We start from the raw sequence: 25,611 nt of genomic DNA, 5'->3' as shown, positions 1-25,611 counted from the left end.
TCACGTGGGGCCCACCCGGAAATCACGTGGGCCCCCAGGGGAAATCACGTGGGCCCCACCCGGAAATCACGTGGGCCCCACCCGGAAATCACGTGGGCCCCACCCGGAAATCACGTGGGCCCCACCCGGAAATCACGTGGGCCCCACCCGGAAATCACGTGGGCCCCACCCGGAAATCACATGGGCCCCACCCGGAAATCACGTGGGGCCTACCCGGAAATCACGTGGGCCTCCAGGGGAAATCACGTGGGCCCCACCCGGAAATCACGTGGGCCCCACCCGGAAATCACGTGGGCCCCACCCGGAAATCACGTGGGCCCCACCCGGAAATCACGTGGGCCCCACCCGGAAATCACGTGGGCCCCACCCGGAAATCACGTGGGGCCCACCCGGAAATCACGTGGGCCCCCAGGGGAAATCACGTGGGCCCCACCCGGAAATCACGTGGGCCCCACCCGGAAATCACGTGGGCCCCACCCGGAAATCACGTGGGCCCCACCCGGAAATCACGTGGGCCCCACCCGGAAATCACGTGGGCCCCACCCGGAAATCACGTGGGCCCCACCCGGAAATCACGTGGGGCCCACCCGGAAATCACGTAGGCCCCACCCGGAAATCACGTGGGCCCCACGGGGAAATCACGTGGGCCCCACCCGGAAATCACGTGGGCCCCACCCGGAAATCACGTGGGCCCCACCCGGAAATCACGTGGGCCCCACCCAGAAATCACGTGGGCCCCACCCGGAAATCACGTGGGCCCCACCCGGAAATCACGTGGGCCCCACCCGGAAATCACGTGGGCCCCACCCGGAAATCACGTGGGCCCCACGGGGAAATCACGTGGGCCCCACCCGGAAATCACGTGGGCCCCACCCGGAAATCACGTGGGCCCCACCCGGAAATCACGTGGGCCCCACCCAGAAATCACGTGGGCCCCCAGGGGAAATCACGTGGGCCCCACCCGGAAATCACGTGGGCCCCACCCGGAAATCACGTGGGCCCCACCCGGAAATCACGTGGGCCCCACCCGGAAATCACGTGGGCCCCACCCGGAAATCACGTGGGCCCCACCCGGAAATCACGTGGGGCCCACCCGGAAATCACGTGGGCCCCCAGGGGAAATCACGTGGGCCCCACCCGGAAATCACGTGGGCCCCACCCGGAAATCACGTGGGCCCCACCCGGAAATCACGTGGGCCCCACCCGGAAATCACGTGGGCCCCACCCGGAAATCACGTGGGCCCCACCCGGAAATCACGTGGGCCCCACCCGGAAATCACGTGGGCCCCACCCGGAAATCACGTGGGGCCCACCCGGAAATCACGTGGGCCCCACCCGGAAATCACGTGGGCCCCACCCGGAAATCACGTGGGCCCCACCCGGAAATCACGTGAGCCCCACCCGGAAATCACGTGGGCCCCACGGGGAAATCACGTGGGCCCCACCCGGAAATCACGTGTGCCTCACCCGGAAATCACGTGGGCCCCACCCGGAAATCACGTGGGCCCCACCCGGAAATCACGTGGGCCCCACCCGGAAATCACGTGGGCCCCACCCGGAAATCACGTGGGCCCCACCCGGAAATCACGTGGGCCCCACCCGGAAATCACGTGGGCCCCACCCGGAAATCACGTGGGCCCCACGGGGAAATCACGTGGGCCCCACCCGGAAATCACGTGGGCCCCACCCGGAAATCACGTGGGCCCCACCCGGAAATCACGTGGGCCCCACCCGGAAATCACGTGGGCCCCACCCGGGAATCACGTGGGCCCCACCCGGGAATCACGTGGGCCCCACCCGGAAATCACGTGGGCCCCACCCGGAAATCACGTGGGACCCACACGGAAATCACGTGGGCCCCACCCGGAAATCACGTGGGCCCCACCCGGAAATCACGTGGGACCCACCCGGAAATCACGTGGGCCCCACCCGGAAATCACGTGGGCCCCACCCGGAAATCACGTGGGCCCCACGGGGAAATCACGTGGGCCCCACCCGGAAAACACGTGTGCCCCACCCGGAAATCACGTGGGCCCCACCCGGAAATCACGTGGGCCCCACCCGGAAATCACGTGGGCCCCACCCGGAAATCACGTGGGCCCCACCCGGAAATCACGTGGGGCCCACCCGGAAATCACGTGGGCCCCCAGGGGAAATCACGTGGGCCCCACCCGGAAATCACGTGGGCCCCACCCGGAAATCATGTGGGCCCCACCCGGAAATCACGTGGGCCCCACCCGGAAATCACGTGGGCCCCACCCGGAAATCACGTGGGCCCCACCCGGAAATCACGTGGGCCCCACCCGGAAATCACGTGGGGCCCACCCGGAAATCACGTGGGCCCCCAGGGGAAATCACGTGGGCCCCACCCGGAAATCACGTGGGCCCCACCCGGAAATCACGTGGGCCCCACCCGGAAATCACGTGGGCCCCACCCGGAAATCACGTGGGCCCCACCCGGAAATCACGTGGGCCCCACCCGGAAATCACGTGGGCCCCACCTGGAAATCACGTGGGGCCCACCCGGAAATCACGTGGGCCCCCAGGGGAAATCACGTGGGCCCCACCCGGAAATCACGTGGGCCCCACCCGGAAATCACGTGGGCCCCACCCGGAAATCACGTGGGCCCCCAGGGGAAATCACGTGGGCCCCACCCGGAAATCACGTGGGCCCCACCCGGAAATCACGTGGGCCCCACGGGGAAATCACGTGGGCCCCACCCGGAAATCACGTGGGCCCCACCCGGAAATCACGTGGGCCCCACCCGGAAATCACGTGGGCCCCACCCGGAAATCACGTGGGCCCCACCCGGAAATCACGTGGGCCCCACCCGGAAATCACGTGGGCCCCACCAGGAAATCACGTGGGCCCCACCCGGAAATCACGTGGGCCCCACCCGGAAATCACGTGGGCCCCACCCGGAAATCACGTGGGCCCCACCCGGAAATCACGTGGGGCCCACCCGGAAATCACGTGGGCCCCACGGGGAAATCACGTGGGCCCCACCCGGAAATCACGTGGGCCCCACCCGGAAATCACGTGGGCCCCACCCGGAAATCACGTGGGCCCCACGGGGAAATCACGTGGGCCCCACCCGGAAATCACGTGTGCCTCACCCGGAAATCACGTGGGCCCCACCCGGAAATCACGTGGGCCCCACCCGGAAATCACGTGGGCCCCACCCGGAAATCACGTGGGCCCCACCCGGAAATCACGTGGGCCCCACCCGGAAATCACGTGGGCCCCACCCGGAAATCACGTGGGCCCCACCCGGAAATCACGTGGGCCCCACCCGGAAATCACGTGGGCCCCACCCGGAAATCACGTGGGCCCCCAGGGGAAATCACGTGGGCCCCACCCGGAAATCACGTGGGCCCCACCCGGAAATCACGTGGGCCCCACCCGGAAATCAGGTGGGCCCCACCCGGAAATCACGTGGGCCCCACCCGGAAATCACGTGGGCCCCACCCGGAAATCACGTGGGCCCCACCCGGAAATCACGTGGGCCCCACCCGGAAATCAGGTGGGCCCCACCCGGAAATCACGTGGGCCCCACGGGGAAATCACGTGGGCCCCCAGAGGAAATCACGTGGGCCCCACCCGGAAATCACGTGGGCCCCACCCGGAAATCACGTGGGCCCCACCCGGAAATCACGTGTGCCCCACCCGGAAATCACGTGGGCCCCACCCGGAAATCACGTGGGCCCCACCCGGAAATCACGTGGGCCCCACCCGGAAATCACGTGGGCCCCACCCGGAAATCACGTGGGCCCCACCCGGAAATCACGTGGGCCCCACGGGGAAATCACGTGGGCCCCACCCGGAAATCACGTGGGCCCCACCCGGAAATCACGTGGGCCCCACCCGGAAATCACGTGGGCCCCACCCGGGAATCACGTGGGCCCCACCCGGAAATCACGTGGGCCCCACCCGGAAATCACGTGGGACCCACACGGAAATCACGTGGGCCCCACCCGGAAATCACGTGGGCCCCACCCGGAAATCACGTGGGACCCACCCGGAAATCACGTGGGCCCCACCCGGAAATCACGTGGGCCCCACCCGGAAATCACGTGGGCCCCACGGGGAAATCACGTGGGCCCCACCCGGAAAACACGTGTGCCCCACCCGGAAATCACGTGGGCCCCACCCGGAAATCACGTGGGCCCCACCCGGAAATCACGTGGGCCCCACCCGGAAATCACGTGGGCCCCACCCGGAAATCACGTGGGGCCCACCCGGAAATCACGTGGGCCCCCAGGGGAAATCACGTGGGCCCCACCCGGAAATCACGTGGGCCCCACCCGGAAATCATGTGGGCCCCACCCGGAAATCACGTGGGCCCCACCCGGAAATCACGTGGGCCCCACCCGGAAATCACGTGGGCCCCACCCGGAAATCACGTGGGCCCCACCCGGAAATCACGTGGGGCCCACCCGGAAATCACGTGGGCCCCCAGGGGAAATCACGTGGGCCCCACCCGGAAATCACGTGGGCCCCACCCGGAAATCACGTGGGCCCCACCCGGAAATCACGTGGGCCCCACCCGGAAATCACGTGGGCCCCACCCGGAAATCACGTGGGCCCCACCCGGAAATCACGTGGGCCCCACCTGGAAATCACGTGGGGCCCACCCGGAAATCACGTGGGCCCCCAGGGGAAATCACGTGGGCCCCACCCGGAAATCACGTGGGCCCCACCCGGAAATCACGTGGGCCCCACCCGGAAATCACGTGGGCCCCCAGGGGAAATCACGTGGGCCCCACCCGGAAATCACGTGGGCCCCACCCGGAAATCACGTGGGCCCCACGGGGAAATCACGTGGGCCCCACCCGGAAATCACGTGGGCCCCACCCGGAAATCACGTGGGCCCCACCCGGAAATCACGTGGGCCCCACCCGGAAATCACGTGGGCCCCACCCGGAAATCACGTGGGCCCCACCCGGAAATCACGTGGGCCCCACCCGGAAATCACGTGGGCCCCACCCGGAAATCACGTGGGCCCCACCCGGAAATCACGTGGGCCCCACCCGGAAATCACGTGGGCCCCACGGGGAAATCACGTGGGCCCCACCCGGAAATCACGTGGGCCCCACCCGGAAATCACGTGGGCCCCACCCGGAAATCACGTGGGCCCCACGGGGAAATCACGTGGGCCCCACCCGGAAATCACGTGTGCCTCACCCGGAAATCACGTGGGCCCCACCCGGAAATCACGTGGGCCCCACCCGGAAATCACGTGGGCCCCACCCGGAAATCACGTGGGCCCCACCCGGAAATCACGTGGGCCCCACCCGGAAATCACGTGGGCCCCACCCGGAAATCACGTGGGCCCCACCCGGAAATCACGTGGGCCCCACCCGGAAATCACGTGGGCCCCCAGGGGAAATCACGTGGGCCCCACCCGGAAATCACGTGGGCCCCACCCGGAAATCACGTGGGCCCCACCCGGAAATCAGGTGGGCCCCACCCGGAAATCACGTGGGCCCCACCCGGAAATCACGTGGGCCCCACCCGGAAATCACGTGGGCCCCACCCGGAAATCACGTGGGCCCCACCCGGAAATCACGTGGGCCCCACCCGGAAATCACGTGGGGCCCACCCGGAAATCACGTGGGCCCCACCCGGAAATCACGTGGGCCCCACCCGGAAATCACGTGGGCCCCACCCGGAAATCACGTGGGCCCCACCCGGAAATCACGTGGGCCCCACCCGGAAATCACGTGGGCCCCACCCGGAAATCACGTGGGCCCCACCCGGAAATCACGTGGGCCCCACCCGGAAATCACGTGGGCCCCACCCGGAAATCAGGTGGGCCCCACCCGGAAATCACGTGGGCCCCACGGGGAAATCACGTGGGCCCCCAGAGGAAATCACGTGGGCCCCACCCGGAAATCACGTGGGCCCCACCCGGAAATCACGTGGGCCCCACCCGGAAATCACGTGGGCCCCACCCGGAAATCACGTGTGCCCCACCCGGAAATCACGTGGGCCCCACCCGGAAATCACGTGGGCCCCACCCGGAAATCACGTGGGCCCCACCCGGAAATCACGTGGGCCCCACCCGGAAATCACGTGGGCCCCACCCGGAAATCACGTGGGGCCCACCCGGAAATCACATAGGCCCCACCCGGAAATCACGTGGGCCCCACGGGGAAATCACGTGGGCCCCCAGGGGAAATCACGTGGGCCCCACCCGGAAATCACGTGGGCCCCACCCGGAAATCACGAGGGCCCCACCCGGAAATCACGTGGGCCCCACCCGGAAATCACGAGGGCCCCACCCGGAAATCACGTGGGCCCCACCCAGAAATCACGTGGGCCCCACCCGGAAATCACGTGGGCCCCACCCGGAAATCACGTGGGCCCCCAGGGGAAATCACGTGGGCCCCACCTGGAAATCACGTGGGCCCCACCCGGAAATCACGTGGGCCCCACCCGGAAATCACGTGGGCCCCACCCGGAAATCACGTGGGCCCCACCCGGAAATCACGTGGGCCCCACCCGGAAATCACGTGGGCCCCACCCGGAAATCACGTGGGCCCCACCCGGAAATCACGTGGGCCCCACCCGGAAATCACGTGGGCCCCACCCGGAAATCACGTGGGCCCCCAAGGGGAAATCACGTGGGCCCCACCCGGAAATCACGTGGGCCCCACCCGGAAATCACGTGGGCCCCACCCGGAAATCACGTGGGCCCCACCCGGAAATCACGTGGGCCCCACCCGGAAATCACGTGGGCCCCCAGGGGAAATCACGTGGGCCCCACCCGGAAATCACGTGGGCCCCACCCGGAAATCACGTGGGCCCCACCCGGAAATCACGTGGGCCCCACCCGGAAATCACGTGGGCCCCACCCGGAAATCACGTGGGCCCCACCCGGAAATCACGTGGGCCCCAACGGAAATCACGTGGGCCCCACCCGGAAATCACGTGGGCCCCACCCGGAAATCACGTGGGCCCCACCCGGAAATCACGTGGGCCCCCAGGGGAAATCACGTGGGCCCCACCGGAAATCACGTGGGCCCCACCCGGAAATCACGTGGGCCCCACCCGGAAATCACGTGGGCCCCACCCGGAAATCACGTGGGCCCCACCCGGAAATCACGTGGGCCCCCAGGGGAAATCACGTGGGCCCCACCCGGAAATCACGTGGGCCCCACCCGGAAATCACGTGGGCCCCACCCGGAAATCACGTGGGCCCCACCCGGAAATCACGTGGGCCCCACCCGGAAATCACGTGGGCCCCACCCGGAAATCACGTGGGCCCCACCCGGAAATCACGTGGGCCCCACCCGGAAATCACGTGGGCCCCACCCGGAAATCACGTGGGCCCCACCCGGAAATCACGTGGGCCCCACCAGGAAATCACGTGGGCCCCCAGGGGAAATCACGTGGGCCCCACCCGGAAATCACGTGGGCCCCACCCGGAAATCACGTGGGCCCCACCCGGAAATCACGCGGGCCCCACCCGGAAATCACGTGGGCCCCACCTGGAAATCACGTGGGGCCCACCCGGAAATCACGTGGGCCCCCAGGGGAAATCACGTGGGCCCCACGGGGAAATCACGTGGGCCCCACCCGGAAATCACGTGGGCCCCACCCGGAAATCACGTGGGCCCCCAGGGGAAATCACGTGGGCCCCACCCGGAAATCACGTGGGCCCCACCCGGATATCACGTGGGCCCCACGGGGAAATCACGTGGGCCCCACCCGGAAATCACGTGGGCCCCACCCGGAAATCACGTGGGCGCCACCCGGAAATCACGAGGGCCCCACGGGGAAATCACGTGGGCCCCACCCGGAAATCACGTGTGCCCCACCCGGAAATCACGTGGGCCCCACCCGGAAATCACGTGGGCCCCACCCGGAAATCACGTGGGCCCCACCCGGAAATCACGTGTGCCCCACGGGGAAATCACGTGGGCCCCACCCGGAAATCACGTGGGGCCCACCCGGAAATCACGTGGGCCCCACCCGGAAATCACGTGGGCCCCACCCGGAAATCACGTGGGCCCCACCCGGAAATCACGTGGGCCCCACCCGGAAATCACGTGGGCCCCACCCGGAAATCACGTGGGCCCCCAGGGGAAATCACGTGGGCCCACCCGGAAATCACGTGGGCCCCACCCGGAAATCACGAGGGCCCCACCCGGAAATCACGTGGGCCCCACCCGGAAATCACGTGGGCCCCACCCGGAAATCACGTGGGCCCCACCCGGAAATCACGTGGGCCCCACCCGGAAATCACGTGGGGCCCACCCGGAAATCACGTGGGCCCCACCCGGAAATCAGGTGGGCCCCACCCGGAAATCACGTGGGCCCCACCCGGAAATCACGTGGGCCCCACCCGGAAATCACGTGGGCCCCACCCGGAAATCACGTGGGCCCCACCCGGAAATCACGTTTGCCCCACCCGGAAATCACGTGGGCCCCACCCGGAAATCACGTGGGCCCCACCCGGAAATCACGTGGGCCCCACCCGGAAATCACGTGGGCCCCACCCGGAAATCACGTGGGCCCCACCCGGAAATCACGTGGGCCCCACCCGGAAATCACGTGGGCCCCACACGGAAATCACGTGGGGCCCACCCGGAAATCACGTGAGCCCCACCCGGAAATCACGTGGGCCCCACGGGGAAATCACGTGCGCCCCCAGGGGAAATCACGTGGGCCCCCAGGGGAAATCACGTGGGCCCCACCCGGAAATCACGTGGGCCACACCCGGAAATCACGTGGGCCCCACGGGGAAATCACATGGGCCCCACGGGGAAATCACGTGGGCCCCACGGGGAAATCACGTGGGCCCCCAGGGGAAATCACGTGGGCCCCACGGGGAAATCACGTGGGCCCCACGGGGAAATCACGTGGGACCCACCCGGAAATCACGTGGGACCCACCCGGAAATCACGTGGGCCCCACCCGGAAATTACGTGGGCCCCACGGTGAAATCACGTGGGCCCCAAGGGGAAATCACGTGGGCCCCACCAGGAGATCACGTGGGCCCCCAGGGGAAATCACGTGGGCCCCAAGGGGAAATCACGTGGGCCCCACGGGGAAATCACGTGGGCCCCCAGTGGAAATCACGTGGGCCCCACCCGGAAATCACGTGGGCCCCACCCGGAAATCACGTGGGCCCCACGGGGAAATCACGTGGGCCCCCAGGGGAAATCACGTGGGCCCCACGGGGAAATCACGTGGGCCCCACGGGGAAATCACGTGGGCCCCCAGGGGAAATCACGTGGGCCCCCAGGAGAAATCACGTGGGCCCCACGGGGAAATCACGTGGGCCCCCAGGGGAAATCACGTGGGCCCCACGGGGAAATCACGTGAGCCCCACGGGGAAATCACGTGGGCCCCCAGTGGAAATCACGTGGGCCCCAAGGGGAAATCACGTGGGCCCCACCCGGAAATCACGTGGGCCCCACCCGGAATCACAACGGCCCCACAGGGAAATCACGTGGGCCCCACTGGGAAATCACGTGGGCCCCCAGGGGAAATCACGTGGGCCCCCAGGTGAAATCACGTGGGCCCCACGGGGAAATCACGTGGGCCACCAGGGGAAATCACGTGGGCCCCCAGGGGAAATCACGTGGGCCCCACCCGGAAATCACGTGGGCCCCACCCGGAAATCACGTGGGCCCCACAGGGAAATCACGTGGGCCCCACGGGGAAATCACGTGGGCCCCAGGGGGAAATCATGTGGGCCCCACCCGGAAATCACGTGGGCCCCACGGGGAAATCACGTGGGCCCCCAGGGGAAATCACGTGGACCCCAGGGGAAATCACGTGGGCCCCACGGGGAAATCACGGGGGCCCCACGGGGAAATCACGTGGGCCCCACCCGGAAATCACGTGGGCCCCACGGGGAAATCACGCGTGCCCCCAGCGGAAATCACGTGGGCCCCACGGGGAAATCACGTGGGCCCCATCCGGAAATCACGTGGGCCCCACGGGGAAATCACGTGCGCCCCCAGGGGAAATCACGTGGGCCCCCAGGGGAAATCACGTGGGCCCCACCCGGAAATCACGTGGGCCACACCCGGAAATCACCTGGGCCCCAAGGGGAAATCACATGGGCCCCACGGGGAAATCACGTGGGCCCCCAGGGGAAATCACGTGGGCCCCCAGTGGAAATCACGTGGGCCCCACGGGGAAATCACGTGGGCCCCACCCGGAAATCACGTGGGCCCCACCCGGAATCACGTGGGCCCCACGGGGAAATCACGTGGGCCCCACTGGGAAATCACGTGGGCCCCCAGGGGAAACCACGTGGGCCCCCAGGTGAAATCACGTGGGCCCCACGGGGAAATCACGTGGGCCCCCAGGGGAAATCACGTGGGCCCCACGGGGAAATCATGTGGGCCCCACCCGGAAATCACGTGGGCCCCACGGGGAAATCATGTGGGCCCCAGCCGGAAATCACGTGGGCCCCACCCGAATATCACGTGGGCCCCACCCGGAAATGACGTGGGCCCCACCCGGAAATCACGTGGGCCCCACGGGGAAATCACGTGGGACCCACCCGGAAATCACGTGGGCCCCACCCGGAAATCACGTGGGCCCCACAGGGAAATCACGTGGGCCCCACGGGGAAATCACGTGGGCCCCACGGGGAAATCATGTGGGCCCCACCCGGAAATCACGTGGGCCCCACGGGGAAATCATGTGGGCCCCAGCCGGAAATCACGTGGGCCCCACCCGAATATCACGTGGGCCCCACCCGGAAATCACGTGGGCCCCACCCGGAAATCACGTGTGCCCCACCCGGAAATCACGTGGGCCCCACCCGGAAATCACGTGGGCCCCACCCGGAAATCACGTGGGCCCCACCCGGAAATCACGTGGGCCCCCAGGGGAAATCACGTGGGCCCCACCCGGAAATCACGTGGGCCCCACCCGGAAATCACGTGGGCCCCACCCGGAAATCACGTGGGCCCCACCCGGAAATCACGTGGGCCCCACCCGGAAATCACGTGGGCCCCACCCGGAAATCACGTGGGCCCCACCCGGAAATCACGTGGGCCCCACCCGGAAATCACGTGGGCCCCACCCGGAAATCACGTGGGCCCCACCCGGAAATCACGTGGGCCCCACCCGGAAATCACGTGGGCCCCACCCGGAAATCACGTGTGCCCCACGGGGAAATCACGTGGGCCCCACCCGGAAATCACGTGGGCCCCACCCGGAAATCACGTGGGCCCCACCCGGAAATCACGTGGGCCCCACCCGGAAATCACGTGGGCCCCACGGGGAAATCACGTGGGACCCACGGGGAAATCACGTGGGCCCCACCCGGAAATCACGTGGGGCCCACCCGGAAATCACGTGGGCCCCACCCGGAAATCACGTGGGCCCCACCCGGAAATCACGTGGGACCCACCCGGAAATCACGTGGGCCCCACCCGGAAATCACGTGGGCCCCCAGGGGAAATCACGTGGGCCCCACCCGGAAATCACGTGGGCCCCACCCGGAAATCACGTGGGCCCCACCCGGAAATCAGGTGGGCCCCACCCGGAAATCACGTGGGCCCCACCCGGAAATCACGTGGGCCCCACCCGGAAATCACGTGGGCCCCACCCGGAAATCACGTGGGCCCCACCGGAAATCACGTGGGCCCACCCGGAAATCACGTGGGCCCCACCCGGAAATCACGTGGGCCCCACGGGGAAATCACGTGGGCCCCACCCGGAAATCAGGTGGGCCCCACCCGGAAATCACGTGGGCTCCACGGGGAAATCACGTGGGCCCCACCCGGAAATCACGTGGGCCCCACCCGGAAATCACGTGGGCCCCACCCGGAAATCACGTGGGCCCCACCCGGAAATCACGTGGGCCCCACGGGGAAATCACGTGGGCCCCACCCGGAAATCACGTGGGCCCCACCCGGAAATCACGTGGGCCCCACCCGGAAATCACGTGGGCCCCACCCGGAAATCACGTGGGCCCCACCCGGAAATCACGTGGGCCCCACCCGGAAATCACGTGGGACCCACCCGGAAATCACGTGGGCCCCACCAGGAAATCACGTGGGCCCCACCCGGAAATCACGTGGGCCCCACCCGGAAATCACGTGGGCCCCACCCGGAAATCACGTGGGCCCCACGGGGAAATCACGTGGGCCCCACCCGGAAATCAGGTGGGCCCCACCCGGAAATCACGTGGGCCCCACGGGGAAATCACGTGGGCCCCACCCGGAAATCACGTGGGCCCCACCCGGAAATCACGTGGGCCCCACCCGGAAATCACGTGGGCCCCACCCGGAAATCACGTGGGCCCCACCCGGAAATCACGTGGGCCCCACCCGGAAATCACGTGGGCCCCACCCGGAAATCACGTGGGCCCCACCCGGAAATCACGTGGGCCCCACCCGGAAATCACGTGGGCCCCACCCGGAAATCACGTGGGCCCCACCCGAAAATCACGTGGGGCCCACCCGGAAATCACGTGGGCCCCACGGGGAAATCACGTGGGCCCCACCCGGAAATCACGTGGGCCCCACCCGGAAATCACGTGGGCCCCACCCGGAAATCACGTGGGCCCCACCCGGAAATCACGTGGGCCCCACCCGGAAATCACGTGGGCCCCACCCGGAAATCACGTGGGCCCCACCCGGAAATCACGAGGGGCCCACCCGGAAATCACGTGGGCCCCACGGGGAAATCACGTGGGCCCCACCCGGAAATCACGTGGGCCCCACCCGGAAATCACGTGGGCCCCACCCGGAAATCACGTGGGCCCCACCCGGAAATCACGTGGGCCCCACCCGGAAATCACGTGGGCCCCACCCGGAAATCACGTGGGCCCCACCCGGAAATCACGTGGGCCCCACCCGGAAATCACGTGGGCCCCACCCGGAAATCACGTGGGCCCCACCCGGAAATCACGTGGGCCCCACCCGGAAATCACGTGGGCCCCACCCGGAAATCACGTGGGCCCCACGCGGAAATCACGTGGGCCCCACCCGGAAATCTCGTGGGCCCCACCCGGAAATCACGCGGGCCCCACCCGGAAATCACGTGGGCCCCACCCGGAAATCAAGTGGGCCCCACCCGGAAATCACGTGTGCCCCACCCGGAAATCACGTGGGCCCCACCCGGAAATCACGTTGGCCCCACCCGGAAATCTCGTGGGCCCCACCCGGAAATCACGTGGGCCCCACGGGGAAATCACGTGGTCCCCACCCGGAAATCACGTGGGCCCCACCCGGAAATCACGTGGGCCCCACCCGGAAATCACGTGGGCCCCACCCGGAAATCACGTGGGCCCCAGCCGGAAATCACGTGGGGCCCACCCGGAAATCACGTGGGCCCCACGGGGAAATCACGTGGGCCCCACCCGGAAATCACGTGGGCCCCACCCGGAAATCACGTGGGCCCCACTCGGAAATCACGTGGGCCCCACCCGGAAATCACGTGGGCCCCACCCGGAAATCACGTGGGCCCCACCCGGAAATCACGTGGGCCCCACCCGGAAATCACGTGGGCCCCACGGGGAAATCACGTGGGCCCCACCCGGAAATCACGTGGGCCCCACCCGGAAATCACGTGGGCCCCACCCGGAAATCACGTGGGCCCCACCCGGAAATCACGTGGGCCCCACCCGGAAATCACGTGGGCCCCACGGGGAAATCACGTGGGCCCCACCCGGAAATCACGTGTGCCCCACCCGGAAATCACGTGGGCCCCACCCGGAAATCACGTGGGCCCCACCCGGAAATCACGTGGGCCCCACCCGGAAATCACGTGGGCCCCACCCGGAAATCACGTGGGCCCCACCCGGAAATCACGTGGGCCCCCAGGGGAAATCACGTGGGCCCTACCCGGAAATAACGTGGGCCCCACCGGGAAATCACGTGGGCCCCACCCGGAAATCACGTGGGCCCCACCCGGAAATCACGTGGGCCCCACCCGGAAATCACGTGGGCCCCACCCGGAAATCACGTGGGCCCCACCCGGAAATCACGTGGGCCCCACCCGGAAATCACGTGGGCCCCACGGGGAAATCACGTGGGCCCCACCCGGAAATCACGTGTGCCCCACCCGGAAATCACGTGGGCCCCACCCGGAAATCACGTGGGCCCCACGGGGAAATCACGTGGGCCCCACCCGGAAATCACGTGGGCCCCCCCGGAAATCACGTGGGCCCCACCCGGAAATCACGTGGGCCCCACGGGGAAATCACGTGGGCCCCACCCGGAAATCACGTGTGCCCCACCCGGAAATCACGTGGGCCCCACCCGGAAATCACGTGGGCCCCACCCGGAAATCACGTGGGCCCCACCCGGAAATCACGTGGGCCCCACCCGGAAATCACGTGGGGCCCACCCGGAAATCACGTAGGCCCCACCCGGAAATCACGTGGGCCCCACGGGGAAATCACGTGGGCCCCACCCGGAAATCACGTGGGCCCCACCCGGAAATCACGTGGGCCCCACGGCGAAATCACGTGGGCCCCCAGGGGAAATCACGTGGGCCCCACCCGGAAATCACGTGGGCCCCACCCGGAAATCACGTGGGCCCCACCCGGAAATCACGTGGGTCCCACGGGGAAATCACGTGGGCCCCACCCGGAAATCCCGTGGGCCCCACCCGGAAATCACGTGGGCCCCACCCGGAAATCACGTGGGCCCCACCCGGAAATCACGTGGGCCCCCCCCGGAAATCACGTGGGCCCCACCCGGAAATCACGTGGGCCCCACCCGGAAATCACGTGGGCCCCACGGGGAAATCACGTGGGCCCCACCCGGAAATCAGGTGGGCCCAACCCGGAAATCACGTGGGCCCCACGGGGAAATCACGTGGGCCCCCAGGGGAAATCACGTGGGCCCCACCCGGAAATCACGTGGGCCCCACCCGGAAATCACGTGGGCCCCACCCGGAAATCACGTGGGCCCCACCCGGAAATCACGTGGGCCCCACCCGGAAATCACGTGGGCCCCCAGGGGAAATCACGTGGGCCCCACCCGGAAATCACGTGGGCCCCACCCGGAAATCACGTGGGCCCCACCCGGAAATCACGTCGGCCCCACCCGGAAATCACGTGGGCCCCACGGGGAAATCACGTGGGCCCCACCCGGAAATCACGTGGGCCCCACCCGGAAATCACGTGGGCCCCACCCGGAAATCACGTGGGCCCCACCCGGAAATCACGTGTGCCCCACCCGGAAATCACGTGGGCCCCACCCGGAAATCACGTGGGCCCCACGGGGAAATCACGTGGGCCCCACCTGGAAATCACGTGGGCCCCACCCGATAATCACGTGGGCCCCACCCGGAAATCACGTGGGCCCCACCCGGAAATCACGTGGGGCCCACCCGGAAATCACGTGGGCCCCACCCAGAAATGACGTGGTCCCCACCCGGAAATCACGTGGGCCCCAGCCTGAAATCACGTGGGCCCCACGGGGAAATCACGTGGGCCCCACCCGGAAATCACGTGGGCCCCACCCGGAAATCACGTGGGCCCCACCCGGAAATCACGTGGGCCCCACCCGGAAATCACGTGGGCCCCACGGGGAAATCACGTGGGCCCCACCCGGAAATCACGTGGGCCCCACGGGGAAATCACGTGGGCCCCCAGGGGAAATCACGTGGGCCCCACCCGGAAATCACGTGGGCCCCACCCGGAAATCACGTGGGCCCCACCCGGAAATCACGTGGGCCCCACGGGGAAATCACGTGGGCCCCACCCGGAAATCACGTGGGCCCCACGGGGAAATCACGTGGGCCCCCAGGGGAAATCACGTGGGCCCCACCCGGAAATCACGTGGGCCCCACCCGGAAATCACGTGGGCCCCACCCGGAAATCACGTGGGCCCCACGGGGAAATCACGTGGGCCCCACCCGGAGATCACGTGGGCCCCACCCGGAGATCACGTGGGCCCCACCCGGAAATCACGTGGGCCCCACCCGGAAATCACGTGGGCCCCACCCGGAAATCACGTGGGCCCCACCCGGAAATCACGTGGGCCCCACCCGGAAATCACGTGGGCCCCCAGGGGAAATCACGTGGGCCCACCCGGAAATCACGTGGGCCCCACCCGGAAATCACGAGGGCCCCACCCGGAAATCACGTGGGCCCCACCCGGAAATCACGTGGGGCCCACCCGGAAATCACGTGGGCCCCACCCGGAAATCACGTGGGCCCCACCCGGAAATCACGTGGGCCCCACCCGGAAATCACGTGGGCCCCACCCGGAAATCACGAGGGCCCCACCCGGAAATCACGTGGGCCCCACCCGGAAATCACGTGGGCCCCACCCGGAAATCACGTGGGCCCCACCCGGAAATCACGTTTGCCCCACCCGGAAATCACGTGGGCCCCACCCGGAAATCACGTGGGCCCCACCCGGAAATCACGTGGGCCCCACCCGGAAATCACGTGGGCCCCACCCGGAAATCACGTGGGCCCCACCCGGAAATCACGTGGGCCCCACCCGGAAATCACGTGGGGCCCACCCGGAAATCACGTGGGCCCCACCCGGAAATCACGTGGGCCCAACGGGGAAATCACGTGGGCCCCCAGGGGAAATCACGTGGGCCCCACCCGGAAATCACGTGGGCCACACCCGGAAATCACGTGGGCCCCACGGGGAAATCACATGGGCCCCACGGGGAAATCACGTGGGCCCCACGGGGAAATCACGTGGGCCCCCAGGGGAAATCACGTGGGCCCCACGGGGAAATCACGTGGGACCCACCCGGAAATCACGTGGGCCCCACCCGGAAATTACGTGGGCCCCACGGGGAAATCACGTGGGCCCCAAGGGGAAATCACGTGGGCCCCACGGGGAAATCACGTGGGCCCCACCTGGAAATCACGTGGGCCCCACCCGATAATCACGTGGGCCCCACCCGGAAATCACGTGGGCGCCACCCGGAAATCACGTGGGCCCCACCCGGAAATCACGTGGGCCCCACCCGGAAATCACGTGGGCCCCACCCGGAAATCACGTGGGCCCCACCCGGAAATCACGTGGGCCCCACCCGGAAATCTCGTGGGCCCCACCTGGAAATCACGTGGGCCCCACGGGGAAATCACGTGGGCCCCACCCGGAAATCACGTGGGGCCCACGGGGAAATCACGTGGGCCCCACCCGGAAATCACGTGGGCCCCACCCGGAAATCACGTGGGCCCCACCCGGAAATCACGTGGGGCCCACCCGGAAATCACGTGGGCCCCACGGGGAAATCACGTGGGCCCCACCCGGAAATCACGTGGGCCCCACCCGGAAATCTCGTGGGCCCCACCCGGAAATCACGTGGGCCCCACCCGGAAATCACGTGGGCCCCACCCGGAAATCACGTGGGCCCCACCCGGAAATCACGTGGGTCTCACCCGGAAATCTCGTGGGCCCCACCCGGAAATCACGTGGGCCCCACCCGGAAATCACGTGGGCCCCACCCGGAAATCACGTGGGCCCCACCCGGAAATCACGTGGGCCCCACCCGGAAATCACGTGGGCCCCACCCGGAAATCACGTGGGCCCCACCCGGAAATCACGTGGGGCCCACCCGGAAATCACGTGGGCCCCACGGGGAAATCACGTGGGCCCCACGGGGAAATCACGTGGGCCCCACCCGGAAATCACGTGGGCCCCACCCGGAAATCACGTGGGCCCCACCCGGAAATCACGTGGGGCCCACCCGCAAATCACGTGGGCCCCACCCGGAAATCACGTGGGCCCCACCCGGAAATCACGTGGGCCCCACCCGGAAATCACGTGGGCCCCACCCGGAAATGACGTGGTCCCCACCCGGAAATCACGTGGGCCCCACCCTGAAATCACGTGGGCCCCACGGGGAAATCACGTGGGCCCCACCCGGAAATCACGTGGGCCCCACCCGGAAATCACGTGGGCCCCACCCGGAAATCACGTGGGCCCCACCCGGAAATCACGTGGGCCCCACGGGGAAATCACGTGGGCCCCACCCGGAAATCACGTGGGCCCCACGGGGAAATCACGTGGGCCCCCAGGGGAAATCACGTGGGCCCCACCCGGAAATCACGTGGGCCCCACCCGGAAATCACGTGGGCCCCACCCGGAAATCACGTGGGCCCCACGGGGAAATCACGTGGGCCCCACCCGGAGATCACGTGGGCCCCACCCGGAAATCACGTGGGCCCCACCCGGAAATCACGTGGGCCTCACCCGGAAATCACGTGGGCCCCACCCGGAAATCACCTGGGCCCCACCCGGAAATCACGTGGGCCCCACCCGGAAATCACGTGGGCCCCACCCGGAAATCACGTGGGCCCCACCCGGAAATCACGTGGGCCCCACCCGGAAATCACGTGGGCCCCACGGTGAAATCACGTGGGCCCCACCCGGAAATCACGTGGGCCCCACCCGGAAATCACGTGGGCCCCACCCGGAAATCACGTGGGCCCCACCCGGAAATCACGTGGGCCCCACCCGGAAATCACGTGGGCCCCACCCGGAAATCACGTGGGCCCCACCCGGAAATCACGTGTGCCCCACGGGGAAATCACGTGGGCCCCACCCGGAAATCACATGGGCCCCACCCGGAAATCACGTGGGCCCCACCCGGAAATCACGTGGGCCCCATCCGGAAATCACGTGGGCCCCACCCGGAAATCACGTGGGCCCCACGGGGAAATCACGTGGGCCCCACCCGGAAATCATGTGGGCCCCACCCGGAAATCACGTGGGCCCCACCCGGAAATCACGTGGGCCCCACGGGGAAATCACGTGGGCCCCCAGGGGAAATCACGTGGGCCCCACCCGGAAATCACGTGGGCCTCACCCGGAAATCACGTGGGCCCCACCCGGAAATCACGTGGGCCCCCAGGGGAAATCACGTGGGCCCCACCCGGAAATCACGTGGGCCCCACCCGGAAATCACGTGGGGCCCACCCGGAAATCACGTGGGCCCCACGGGGAAATCACGTGGGCCCCACCCGGAAATCACGTTGGCCCCACCCGGAAATCACTGGGGGCCCACCCGGAAATCACGTGGGGCCCACCCGGAAATCACGTGGGCCCCACGGGGAAATCACGTGGGCCCAACCCGGAAATCACGTGGGCCCCACCCGGAAATCACGTGGGCCCCACCCGGAAATCACGTGGGCCCCACCAGGAAATCACGTGGGCCCCACCCGGAAATCACGTGGGCCCCACCCGGAAATCACGTGGGCCCCACCCGGAAATCACGTGGGCCCCCAGGGGAAATCACGTGGGCCCCACCCGGAAATCACGTGGGCCCCACCCGGATATCACGTGGGGCCCACCCGGAAATCACGTGGGCCCCACGGGGAAATCACGTGGGCCCCACGGGGAAATCACGTGGGCCCCGCCGGAAATCACGTGGGCCCCACCCGGAAATCACGTGGGCCCCACCCGGAAATCACGTGGGCCCCACGGGGAAATCACGTGGGCCCCACCCGGAAATCACGTGGGCCCCACCCGGAAATCACGTGGGCCCCACCCGGAAATCACGTGGGCCCCACGGGGAAATCACGGGGGCCCCACCCGGAAATCACGTGGGCCCCACCCGGAAATCACGTGGGCCCCACCCGGAAATCACGTGGGCCCCACGGGGAAATCACGTGGGCCCCACCCGGAAATCACGTGGGCCCCACCCGGAAATCACGTGGGCCCCACCCGGAAATCACGTGGGCCCCACCCGGAAATCACGTGGGCCCCACCCGGAAATCACGTGGGCCCCACCCGGAAATCACGTGGGCCCCACGGGGAAATCACGTGGGCCCCACCCGGAAATCAGGTAGGCCCCACCCGGAAATCACGTGGGCCCCACGGGGAAATCACGTGGGCCCCCAGGGGAAATCACGTGGGCCCCACCCGGAAATCACGTGGGCCCCACCCGGAAATCACGTGGGCCCCACCCGGAAATCACGTGGGCCCCACCCGGAAATCACGTGGGCCCCACCCGGAAATCACGTGGGCCCCACCCGGAAATCACGTGGGCCCCACCCGGAAATCACGTGGGCCCCACCCGGAAATCACGTGGGCCCCACCCGGAAATCACGTGGGCCCCACCCGGAAATCACGTGGGCCCCACCCGGAAATCACGTGGGCCCCACCCGGAAATCACGTGGGCCCCACCCGGAAATCACGTGGGCCCCACCCGGAAATCACGTGGGCCCCACCCGGAAATCACGTGAGCCCCCAGGGGAAATCACGTGGGCCCACCCGGAAATCACGTGGGCCCCACCCGGAAATCACGTGGGCCCCACTCGGAAATCACGTGGGGCCCACCCGGAAATCACGTGGGCCCCACGGGGAAATCACGTGGGCCCCACCCGGAAATCCCGTGGGCCCCACCCGGAAATCACGTGGGCCCCACCCGGAAATCACGTGGGCCCCACGGGGAAATAACGTGGGCCCCACCCGGAAATCACGTGTGACTCACCCGGAAATCTCGTGGGCCCCACCCGGAAGTCACGTGGGCCCCACCCGGGAAATCACGTGGGCCCCACCCGGAAATCACGTGGGCCCCACCCGGAAATCACGTGGGCCACACGGGGAAATCACGTGGGCCCCACCCGGAAATCACGTGGGCCCCACCCGGAAATCACGTGGGCCCCACCCGGAAATCACGTGGGCCCCACTCGGAAATCACGTGGGCCCCACCCGGAAATCACGTGGGCCCCACCCGGAAATCACGTGGGCCCCACCCGGAAATCACGTGTGCCTCACCCGGAAATCACGTGGGCCCCACCCGGAAATCACGTGGGCCCCACCCGGAAATCACGTGGGCCCCACCCGGAAATCACGTGGGCCCCACCCGGAAATCACGTGGGCCACACGGGGAAATCACGTGGGCCCCATCCGGAAATCACGTGGGCCCCACCCGGAAATCACGTGGGCCCCACCCGGAAATCACGTGGGCCCCACCCGGAAATCACGTGGGCCCCACCCGGAAATCACGTGGGCCCCCAGGGGAAATCACGTGGGCCCCACCCGGAAATCACGTGGGCCCCACCCGGAAATCACGTGGGGCCCACCCGGAAATCACGTGGGCCCCACGGGGAAATCACGTGGGCCCCACCCGGAAATCACGTGGGCCCCACCCGGAAATCACGTGGGCCCCACCCGGAAATCACGTGGGCCCCACGGGGAAATCACGTGGGCCCCACCCGGAAATCACGTGTGACTCACCCGGAAATCACGAGGGCCCCACCCGGAAGTCACGTGGGCCCCACCCGGGAAATCACGTGGGCCCCACCCGGAAATCACGTGGGCCCCACCCGGAAATCACGTGGGCCACACGGGGAAATCACGTGGGCCCCACCCGGAAATCACGTGGGCCCCACCCGGAAATCACGTGGGCCCCACCCGGAAATCACGTGGGCCCCACTCGGAAATCACATGGGCCCCACCCGGAAATCACGTGGGCCCCACCCGGAAATCACGTGGGCCCCAACCGGAAATCACGTGTGCCTCACCCGGAAATCACGTGGGCCCCACCCGGAAATCACGTGGGCCCCACCCGGAAATCACGTGGGCCCCACCCGGAAATCAGGTGGGCCCCACCCGGAAATCACGTGGGCCCCACCCGGAAATCACGTGGGCCCCACCCGGAAATCACGTGGGCCCCACCCGGAAATCACGTGGGCCCCACCCGGAAATCACGTGGGCCCCCAGGGGAAATCCCGTGGGCCCCCAGGGGAAATCACGTGGGCCCCACCCGGAAATCACGTGGGCCACACCCGGAAATCACGTGGGCCCCCAGGGGAAATCACGTGGGCCCCACCCGGAAATCACGTGGGCCCCACCCGGAAATCACGTGGGCCCCACCCGGAAATCACGTGGGCCCCACCCGGAAATCACGTGGGCCCCACCCGGAAATCACGTGGGCCCCACCCGGAAATCACGTGGGCCCCACCCGGAAATCACGTGGGCCCCACCCGGAAATCACGTGGGCCCCACCCGGAAATCACGTGGGCCCCCAGGGGAAATCACGTGGGCCCCACCCAGAAATCACGTGGGCCCCACCCGGAAATCACGTGGGCCCCACCCGGAAATCACGTGGGCCCCACCCGGAAATCACGTGGGCCCCACCCGGAAATCACGTGGGCCCCACCCGGAAATCACGTGGGCCCCCAGGGGAAATCACGTGGGCCCCACCCGGAAATCACGTGGGCCCCACCTGGAAATCACGTGGGCCCCACCCGGAAATCAGGTGGGCCCCACCCGGAAATCACGTGGGCCCCATCCGGAAATCACGTGGGCCCCACCCGGAAATCACGTGGGCCCCAACCGGAAATCACGTGGGCCCCACCCGGAAATCACGTGGGCCCCACCCGGAAATCACGTGGGCCCCACCCGGAAATCACGTGGGCCCCACCCGGAAATCACGTGGGCCCCACGGGGAAATCACGTGGGCCCCACTCGGAAATCACGTGTGCCCCACCCGGAAATCACGTGGGCCCCACCCGGAAATCACGTGGGCCCCACCCGGAAATCACGTGGGCCCCACCCGGAAATCACGTGGGCCCCACCCGGAAATCACGTGGGCCCCACCCGGAAATCACGTGGGCCCCACCCGGAAATCACGTGGGCCCCACGGGGAAATCACGTGGGCCCCACCCGGAAATCAGGTGGGCCCCACCCGGAAATCACGTGGGCCCCACTGGGAAATCACGTGGGCCCCCAGGGGAAATCACGTGGGCCCCACCCGGAAATCACGTGGGCCCCACCCGGAAATCACGTGGGCCCCACCCGGAAATCACGTGGGCCCCACCCGGAAATCACGTGGGCCCCACCCTGAAATCACGTGGGCCCCACCCGGAAATCACGTGGGCCCCACCCGGAAATCACGTGGGCCCCCAGGGGAAATCACGTGGGCCCCACCCGGAAATCACGTGGGCCCCACCCGGAAATCACGTGGGCCCCACCCGGAAATCACGTGGGCCCCACCCGGAAATCACGTGGGCCCCACCCGGAAATCACTTGAGCTCCACCCGGAAATCACGTGGGCCCCACCCGGAATTCACGTGGGCCCCACGGGGAAATCACGTGAGCCCCACCTGGAAATCACGTGGGCCCCACCCGGAAATCACGTGGGCCCCACTCGGAAATCACGTGGGGCCCACCCGGAAATCACGTGGGCCCCACGGGGAAATCACGTGGGCCCCACCCGGAAATCACGTGGGCCCCACCCGGAAATCCCGTGGGCCCCACCCGGAAATCACGTGGGCCCCACGGGGAAATCACGTGGGCCCCACCCGGAAATCACGTGTGACTCACCCGGAAATCACGTGGGCCCCACCCGGAAGTCACGTGGGCCCCACCCGGGAAATCACGTGGGCCCCACCCGGAAATCACGTGGGCCCCACCCGGAAATCACGTGGGCCACACGGGGAAATCACGTGGGCCCCACCCGGAAATCACGTGGGCCCCACCCGGAAATCACGTGGGCCCCACCCGGAAATCACGTGGGCCCCACTCGGAAATCACGTGGGCCCCACCCGGAAATCACGTGGGCCCCACCCGGAAATCACGTGGGCCCCACCCGGAAATCACGTGTGCCTCACCCGGAAATCACGTGGGCCCCACCCGGAAATCACGTGGGCCCCACCCGGAAATCACGTGGGCCCCACCCGGAAATCACGTGGGCCCCACCCGGAAATCACGTGGGCCACACGGGGAAATCACGTGGGCCCCATCCGGAAATCACGTGGGCCCCACCCGGAAATCACGTGGGCCCCACCCGGAAATCACGTGGGCCCCACCCGGAAATCACGTGGGCCCCACCCGGAAATCACGTGGGCCCCACCCGGAAATCACGTGGGCCCCCAGGGGAAATCACGTGGGCCCCACCCGGAAATCACGTGGGCCCCACTCGGAAATCACGTGGGGCCCACCCGGAAATCACGTGGGCCCCACGGGGAAATCACGTGGGCCCCACCCGGAAATCACGTGGGCCCCACCCCGAAATCACGAGGGCCCCACCCGGAAATCACGTGGGCCCCACGGGGAAATCACGTGGGCCCCACCCGGAAATCACGTGTGACTCACCCGGAAATCACGAGGGCCCCACCCGGAAGTCACGTGGGCCCCACCCGGGAAATCACGTGGGCCCCACCCGGAAATCACGTGGGCCCCACCCGGAAATCACGTGGGCCACACGGGGAAATCACGTGGGCCCCACCCGGAAATCACGTGGGCCCCACCCGGAAATCACGTGGGCCCCACCCGGAAATCACGTGGGCCCCACTCGGAAATCACGTGGGCCCCACCCGGAAATCACGTGGGCCCCACCCGGAAATCACGTGGGCCCCACCCGGAAATCACGTGTGCCTCACCCGGAAATCACGTGGGCCCCACCCGGAAATCACGTGGGCCCCACCCGGAAATCACGTGGGCCCCACCCGGAAATCATGTGGGCCCCACCCGGAAATCACGTGGGCCACACGGGGAAATCACGTGGGCCCCATCCGGAAATCACGTGGGCCCCACCCGGAAATCACGTGGGCCCCACCCGGAAATCACGTGGGCCCCACCCGGAAATCACGTGGGCCCCACCCGGAAATCACGTGGGCCCCACCCGGAAATCACGTGGGCCCCCAGGGGAAATCACGTGGGCCCCACCCGGAAATCACGTGGGCCCCACCCGGAAATCACGTGGGCCCCACCCGGAAATCAGGTGGGCCCCACCCGGAAATCACGTGGGCCCCACCCGGAAATCACGTGGGCCCCACCCGGAAATCACGTGGGCCCCACCCGGAAATCACGTGGGCCCCACCCGGAAATCACGTGGGCCCCACCCGGAAATCACGTGGACCCCACGGGGAAATCACGTGGGCCCCACCCGGAAATCACGTGTGCCCCACCCGGAAATCACGTGGGCCCCACCCGGAAATCACGTGGGCCCCACCCGGAAATCACGTGGGCCCCACCCGGAAATCACGTGGGCCCCTCCCGGAAATCACGTGGGCCCCACCCGGAAATCACGTGGGCCCCACCCGGAAATCACGTGGGCCCCACCCGGAAATCACGTGGGCCCCACCCGGAAATCACGTGGGCCCCACCCGGAAATCACGTGGGCCCCACGGGGAAATCACGTGGGCCCCACCCGGAAATCAGGTGGGCCCCACCCGGAAATCACGTGGGCCCCACGGGGAAATCACGTGGGCCCCCAGGGGAAATCACGTGGGCCCCACCCGGAAATCACGTGGGCCCCACCCGGAAATCACGTGGGCCCCACCCGGAAATCACGTGGGCCCCACCCGGAAATCACGTGGGCCCCACCCGGAAATCACGTGGGCCCCACCCGGAAATCACGTGGGCCCCACGGGGAAATCACGTGGGCCCCACCCGGAAATCACGTGGGCCCCACCCGGAAATCACGTGGGCCCCACCCGGAAATCACGTGGGCCCCACCCGGAAATCACGTGGGCCCCACCCGGAAATCACGTGGGCCCCACGGGGAAATCACCTGGGCCCCACCCGGAAATCACGTGGGCCCCACCCGGAAATCACGTGGGCCCCACCCGGAAATCACGTGGGCCCCACCCGGAAATCACGTGGGCCCCACCCGGAAATCACGTGGGCCCCACCCGGAAATCACGTGGGCCCCACCCGGAAATCACGTGGGCCCCACGGGGAAATCACGTGGGC

Source organism: Ovis canadensis, chromosome 16 (assembly GCF_042477335.2).
Source record: "Ovis canadensis isolate MfBH-ARS-UI-01 breed Bighorn chromosome 16, ARS-UI_OviCan_v2, whole genome shotgun sequence".
NCBI classification, from domain to species: domain Eukaryota; kingdom Metazoa; phylum Chordata; class Mammalia; order Artiodactyla; family Bovidae; genus Ovis; species Ovis canadensis.
The sequence above is the reverse complement of the archived record's forward strand: the minus strand, read 5'-3'. Positions refer to the sequence as shown.